The sequence below is a fragment of the Tiliqua scincoides genome, chromosome 4 (genome assembly GCF_035046505.1).
Source record: "Tiliqua scincoides isolate rTilSci1 chromosome 4, rTilSci1.hap2, whole genome shotgun sequence".
Taxonomy (NCBI): Eukaryota; Metazoa; Chordata; class Lepidosauria; order Squamata; family Scincidae; genus Tiliqua; species Tiliqua scincoides.
In genome coordinates this window covers 4,594,965-4,602,609 of record NC_089824.1, presented here as the reverse complement: position 1 = coordinate 4,602,609, position 7,645 = coordinate 4,594,965, and the positions used below count along the sequence as shown (strand labels likewise).

The 7,645-nt window shown below is 48.8% G+C and overlaps 1 pseudogene; it reads right to left on the bottom strand.

Moving 5' to 3' along the window:
- Nucleotides 1–4,729: 4,729 nt before the first annotated feature.
- LOC136650833 (5S ribosomal RNA) lies at nt 4,730–4,849 on the bottom strand (annotated as a pseudogene).
- Nucleotides 4,850–7,645: the final 2,796 nt, after the last annotated feature.

Sequence of the window (7,645 nt, the reverse complement as noted above, 5' to 3'; positions counted from 1 at the left end):
GCAGACCAGCTGGCAGCCCCGCAGGCGTCAGTGGCCTGGTGCCCACACAGGAGACAGATCACCAGTCAGTAAACTCATATGCATGGTGTGAACTGAAATTATCCTTACCCCCCCCCCCCAATTATTGGTAAAGGCATGCTTTCCCCCAACCTCATGGTACCCCCATCCCACTGACTGCCACCAGCCCTCCCTATCCAAAGTTGGTTCCTCTTTGCTCCCTTCATTTATATGCAGTTGTGGCACTCCCTGGGGGCTGGGGATGAGAATAGGCCCTCAGTTTGGCTGTACTTGTCGTAAGAGGCGACTGAACAGCCACCGGGTAGATGGGGCTCGTCAGCCTGGGAAGGCAGCTCATCTGAGAGAAGGAAAACTCTGATCCCAAACCTCCACTGCCTTGTGGCTACATCCAGTTATGGAAGAGGCTTCCGGAGTCAACCTCGAGGCAAAATCCGGAGCCGGAGTCCCTGAGGCAGTTCATGGCTGAACACAGTCACGTTCTGGCAACTCCTGCGACGCCGCTGGAACCAACCGTATTGGCCTCTGCCTTTCCATTGACCATTTCAGCGACGTGGAGAGGGGGGATTTGCTGCATGGGATTTGCTGCCTATCCTCCATACCTATTTTACCCAGGCTTCGTGCACTGGAGAGGACACTCTGTTCCAGAACCACCATTCAGAGCGTGACACCCTAGTCTTCCGAGACTGAAGGGTGCCAACCAACCAACGGCACCCCCAAAAAAGGAGAGGGGAGAACAGAAGGATCAACATACAGTTTGGGAAGGGGAGCATGTGAAGAGCAGCTTTCCAGGAAGGGAAGCTACTTGTGGGAGGGCTGTCCTTGGACCCTCTCAGCAGGTTGATCTCCTGGCTACACGCCTGTGAACTTTTGGCCTGGATTCGTCAACTGCTTTGCCTACCTGTAGATTGTGTTCCTAGCCATGACCCACTGGTGTGTCCTTGATTTGCACTGCCTTGCCTGCTCAGATACTGCCCAGATCCTTCCAAGGCATTCCTTCCTTCGAAGAGGCTTCATCCTGACAGTATTTAATAATAATAATAATAATAATAATTAATAATAACTTTATTTTTACCCCGCCTTTCTCCCCGAAGGGACTCAAGGCGGCTTACAATAGGTTAAAACAGATTAAAAACATAATTTAAAACAAATAAAAACATATTAACACATATCATAAAAACAGCAGTCAGATAAAAAATAGGTAAAAAGAGCATAGAGCAGCAATTCATAAAAGAATCAGGCCTGTAAAAAATATTAAAAGATGTTAAAAAGGCCGAGAACTCAGAAGGCTTGTTTAAACAGAAGGGTCTTCAGGCCTTACTTCCAGAGTTAATGGTGAGAAGAATAGAAGGGAGGGTCTGGAAAGTGAGAGACAAAAGAAAAGCTCCAGGAGCAAAGAGATCAGACGCCAGAAACAGAAATCGCCAAATTATCTCCGTAAACCAGATAACACAAGTCCATCCTTGAGCCTCCGTCTTCCCTGCTGAGTTTAATTTTCAGCCTGGCTTTTCCTAGCTGCCTCTTTGCGCATCCCCATGAGCTGTAATAACCATGCAAAGCAGTTTTTATCTATACAGGTCAAACTCGGTGCAGTGCTATTTTTCAGGGTTTGGAGGAATTTGCAGCACGGCAAGGAGGAGGAATGGCGATCTGGTTATTTCCTATTACAGATTGGTTTCCCGCAGTTCATATGCTAAGGAGGAGATAATTTGAGAGAGAGGGACAGACGTCGGCAGGGAGAAATGTCGACGCTTTCTAGCAAGTTGCAGTGCTGCAAAGATGGGCCCCGCCATGCACAGAAAATGCTGGCTTGGTGTCTGTCCTGCCAGTCTCTGCGACACGGCCAGGTGCTGAGTCAGGCACGGACAGCCCAATCCGACTAGGTTCCCGGTGGAACTGAACTCACGTTCTGCTGGCAAAACCGGCAGGCTCCAGGGATAAGTGCTGGAAGTCACGCAATGGTGGTTTCAAGTAGTCAACTGCCATCAACTTAGTATCAGGCTGGTCTCAACAACAAGTTCTTAACTAAAAATCCAGCCCAGCTGTGGTCCTGCCATTCACAGCCCATCAGAAATGTCGGGGCTCTGCCTAGTCTGTCACTTGGGAAAATTAGAGCCCGATTGTAAGGGTCAAGCACTGGCAATACGAGCTCCCACCCGTGTTGGGCATTGCAAACATGCTGTAAAGCACATTTGTAGCACCCGGGGAGCACTGAAGTTGGGCCTCAGTGCTGGCAGGAGGCCCGTGGTAGCCACCAGGGGTAAGTGGCACTGCCAGGTGGCGCTGTGGCTTTTGGGAGCAGGGGAAGGCATTCTGAGATGGGGTGGTGGTGGAACGGGGGAGAGAATGGCCCAGGAGGGAGGTGGGACCACTTCCACTGGATCCTATGCTCCATGTTGGACTGAAAAGCCCAACATGGGGCCTCTCCAGTCTGCGCTGGCAAAATAGCTTACACAGACTTGAGCAGCCCCATTGTGGAGCCTGGGACTTTACTTGGGGGAAAGTCCTCTTCCCTTGAGGATACCTCTAGCAGTCTCTCAGACCCTGCTGGACAGTGGCAGGCCTAGGGGGGCAAAAGCCCCAGGCAGCACAACTGTGGGCCTTGTGGGGGTGTACTACCAGGCCCGCGGTGCCACCTCCACCTCCCCTGTGCAAAGCCCTGTGCAGCGTTTGGAACTGCTCCGAAAACCTCCTGAGGCCTCCGGGGCGCTCTGAAGCAGTGCTTCTGGGAAGCCAGAGGTCCTGTCTAAGAGCGCTCTGGAAGCCTCCGAAGGCTTTTGAAGGGGTTCTGAACACTGAGCAAGCCTTGGAAGGCTTTGGGAGCAGTCCCAAACACTGCACCAGTGTCCATATGGCTAGACAAGTATCCAGGGGGAGGCGGCATTGCGGACCTGCACCCTGGGGCGACACTGGGGCCAGGACCAGAACTGCCACTGGATACAGCAATAGCCATTTTAGTGCCGCTGTAACCGAAGGCACCAGGGAGGATAGGATTGGGGTGTTAGTTTCTTCCTGTATAAGAAGCCTTAGTGGTCCCGATCCAGAGATCATGCTCCATATAGGTACAAAAGCTGATGGCTTGGGTAGACAGTAGCTAGCAATCCTGTGCCATGCCATAGAGGCCAAAGAGTGACTGAGCCGCTACCACATCAAAGAAAGGTAGTGAGGAAAAAGGTAGTTCCTTTAGAAAAAAAATGATAGAATATACTCTATAATTAAAAATCTATCACTGTTGACCTGCCTGCTCCCTGAGGATTTGACTTTTATGTGTCTGGTGACGTGGGCTGAGATTCAAGAAAAATGTGGGTTGAAATAAATGTGGCTTAAAGGTGCTACAAGACTCTTTGTTGTTTATGAAATATCAGTATCCAGATTCAGAATATCACAGGACCCAAATACCTGACAACCACAGTCAGATGCTTTCAAAATGGTGACCCCGTTTCAGGACAGAATGTAAATCATTGAAACCTAGTTCCAAATCTTTCAGGTGATGTAATGTGTTCAATGTCTGAGCTCATTGAAAGGGAGAAGCACTGAAAGGAGTCCATTTAAAGCATTTCAACTGATCGACATGATACAGCATCTCAAATGTGATTGAGTGCTGTCTTCCGTTGTTTCCACAGATCTGGAATGTGTTTGTGAGAACAGGGTGCTTCATGAAAGCTCTTCTGGCGCAATCCTTGGCGGAAGGCAACCATTGCCGGCAAATTTCCCTGACCTCGCCAATGCAGGAAATCATGATGAATGGGGATGACAAGTTTCCTTCTTGGCTGTGTAATCTCAGAATAATCAGAGGTCCCCACTCAGCAGTCAGGCCCGCCTCCATGCTGAGTGCAAGAAAAGATTGCCGGCTTTTTGTTCTCCTCATTGTGCCATCCTAATTTAATGATTTTTCCCAGAGAGTCTAGACATTCCCCCAGCTCCATTCAAAGAACTTCCTTCCCACTCCACTTCCACTCCATTAATCCCCTAACTCAGCTGGGAGTTGTTGATGCCCTTCTGTTCAGCTCCTGGTGAGTTACAGTGTCAGTGACAAGAGCACAAACTCCTTGGCACTCAGCTCTGTTCCCTTCTGTTCTTTCAGATTCTGGGTGGGGGGATGGAAACATGATGTTCTGTTCAGGGACTGGCCTTCCCCATTTCCGAATACACTCACACGGGCCAAAAGCTATGCGCAGCATGGATCCTTTTCTCCAGGGTCGCTCTACATCAGCTGGTTTTTTCATTTTTCTCCTGCCCTCCGCCCCAAGTAGGCCCACCTCTTGTGCAGCTGAGGGCAAAATCAGGACACACACAACCTAGACATTTGTGTAGAAGTCAAGGACCTGTCCTGTATCTGCTCCAGAAGAGATATTCTCATAGTGTGGTCTGCAGACTGATTGCTGATCCATGAGGCTTTAAAAGCCTCAGCCATCTACGGTGTGTCTGTTGGCATTTCTGGCTTCTCAGAGTCTCCCAAGTCTTGCTGAGTCATGCGCCAAGTTTCAAAAGATGCACTGAGACCCTAGAAGAAGGGTGCATGAAATGGTTGGCAACCTTCAGTCTCGAAAGACTATGGTAGAAGCCTACAGCACCTGGTATTCCTAAGCGGTCTCCCATCCAAGTATTAACCAGTCCTGACCCTGCTTAGCTTCCAAGATCAGACAAGATCGGGAGATAGTGTTCAGTATAGGGAGATGGTTGGCAACCTCCAGTCTTGAAAGACTATGGTATAAGCCTACAGCACCTGGTATTCCCAAGCGGTCTCCCATCCAAGTATTAACCAGGCCTGACCCTGCTTAGCTTCTGAGATCAGACAGGATCAGGCAGCTGCAGGGTAATAGTTGCTGCATAAGGGTGCATGAAAGACCAGGTAAACCTATGTGTGCAGAACAGCACATCGGGGAAAAACATTGCCTGGTCCATAAGCATATGTCTTAGTAAGCTTCCTTAGCCCATGTCAGGATGAAAAACAAAGTCAGGTCCCTGTCAGGTCTCATTCCATAGTTAACCAAGCCTGCTGAATGAAGAGAACAGATGTTGGCCTAGAAGTTGGATTTGCCTACACAGCATAACTATTTGGGGAGGGGAAGAGGGAAGTCTCAGCCCAAGCCTGTGTGAAGATACTACCCAGAGGTGCTTTTCCTGCTTCTGCCTGGCTATTTCCCTTTGATCAAAGCCAGCCCCTTCCAAACCCCAGCCGACGGCTGGATCTGGGGTTAGATGGAATCTTTTCCTCACCCCCACCCCCGTGCCTGACACTTACTGTTCCAGCACGCCGTGGGACTTCATGTCTGCAGATTAGGACAACATGATGCTCTGGGCAGTTGCGTCTACTGGAAATCCAGGCACAATGTCCACTGGCACATTGCACCATAGACATGACTGCTCAGAGCATTATCTCGATGTGGGGACTTGAAGTCTTGTGGCACACTGGAACAGTAAGTATTGGTCACACCGAGGAAGGCATTCCCAGTCGGGTTTGGAAAATGCTGATCTAGGCTGCTGGTTTAACACCACCACCAAGATCCACCCCATCTCCTAGTTCTGCCTCCTGATTTTGCCTCTCCCCATCCAGAAGCTCCCCTATTTCTCCCTCCACTCTGTTCTACCCACCTGCTCGTCATGTGCCTGGCACAATGGCTTACTGCCTCATTTGCAGTGGCATCCCTGAAACATGCACCAGTATTGTGCTGTTTGCAGTATTGTCACAGGGAAAATCTGTTTTGACCAAGTAAGCAAATCAGACAGGGGCAGCCTGTTTTTCTCTGCAGGCACAGAGAAAGGGCATGGGTGCATCTTGCTCCTTGTTGCAGAATCAGTCTGAGGGTTTTATTAGCGGGGGGCGAAAGAACCTTCCTTGACATCTTAAAGCATCAGAGCCCCGGAGCTCTCCTAAAGCAGTAGGGCTGGTTCCCACAGGAGACCACAAATGAGCCCCCACATAATCAGAAGTCTCTTGAAGCTTGCAGCAGCTATTGGGGTTAGCAATCACTACAGCCCTATCCCCAGTGGAGAGCTTTCTTCCACTAATCTCTTGGTACCCCCACCCACTTGCTCACATCAACTGTGCTGGGTTTCTTTTCGCAGAGCGTCAGGACTTACCTCAATGCCCAGACCCAGAACAGGATGTGAACTCTGAAAAGAAAGGCAGGACCCTACTGCTAATCCCAGAATGGACTTGAACTCAGGGAAGTCGAGGCCCCTGGAGGAATGTCCATTTTAGAACTAAATTCTAGGATCTCCATATACATCAATGGACCATAACATGAACTCGGGACATGGCTTTTTCTAAGATCCAGATCAAACTGAACATTCTGTCTTGCACTTACCTCTCAACAAGCCATTTGACCTTGTCATGAACCAGGGGAGGAGAGAGTGAGACTTCAAAGTCCCTGGCACTGACCTGGAATTAATGCCATTGTGAAACCCTGACAAGCTCTGGAGCAAACAATATTCACACATCTTTGTTTTGATTTTCCAAAAGCAAAGGCCACCCTTCCTGATTGCCTCCTTACTATGAAACATTTTTTGAAATTTGTTAACAGTATTTAAAAACCACTTTTCAACGAAAAGTTCACAAAGTGGTTGACAGAGAAAATCAAATAACTAATTACATATTTAGCTTTGTAAACCACTGTGTATGTGCAACCCTCTGATTTTAGAAATGGGCTATGTCAGAATGCCAGATGCAAGGGAGGGCACCAGAATGAGGTCTCTTGTTATCTGGTGTGCTCCCTGGGGCATTTGGTGGGCCACTATGAGATACAGGAAGCTGGACTAGATGGGCCTGTGGCCTGATCCAGTGGGGCTGTTCTTATGTTCTTTGTGAATGACTTTTAGTTGAAAAGTAGTGCACAACAACAACCACAACAGACAACAAAGATTAAACCAGAGCTGAACACACATGAGCTCACAAAAGTATTAAAATCAAACTTGAATAGTGGGAACCTGGGGTGGGCAATAGTGGGGTGGAACAAACTACAGTGGTGGACCTGGGGTTGGGGCAGGTGGAGCAAAAGCCCTGAGTGCCACCCAACACCCCCTCCATCCTCTGCGCCACCTCGCCTATCCATCAGAGCCATTCTGCCTGCAGCCAAAGCCCCGCATGACACTTAGTAGCCTATGAAAAGCCTTCTGAGTCTTCTGGCATGGTCTTAAGCAATACTTTCAGTTTCGTTAGGAAACCAGAAGTACAGGTTGAGCCTCATTATTCGTGTGGGTTCTGTTCCAAGCACTCACATGGATGGCAAAAAAGCTATAGCAAATCAATGTAAAAAACAAAGTTTCTTTGCTCTGGTGATTTAAAAACAGCCTTGTTGACCTTTGTGATGTAAGATAAGAGTCATTAAGAAGACAATCCATCAATCAGTCCTCCTCCAAGGGCTTAGACCTTCACTCAGCCCCTCCCTTCATCAATGCAAAGTGATCACTTTTCTTTCATGTGCTCAGGGAGAAGGGAGGGGTCTGCTGGAGAGAGAAGGATTGAGGGATTGCCAGCCAGCTGCCCTCTCTCTCTCTCTCTCTCTCTCTCTCTCTCTCTCTCTCTCTCTCTCTCTCATTAAGGAGGCTATTGTTAAAGGACTGTTCAGTTTTTTAAACTGATTTTAAAGGGATGCATTTTTCCCCTTCTCCCGGGATCAGTACATTC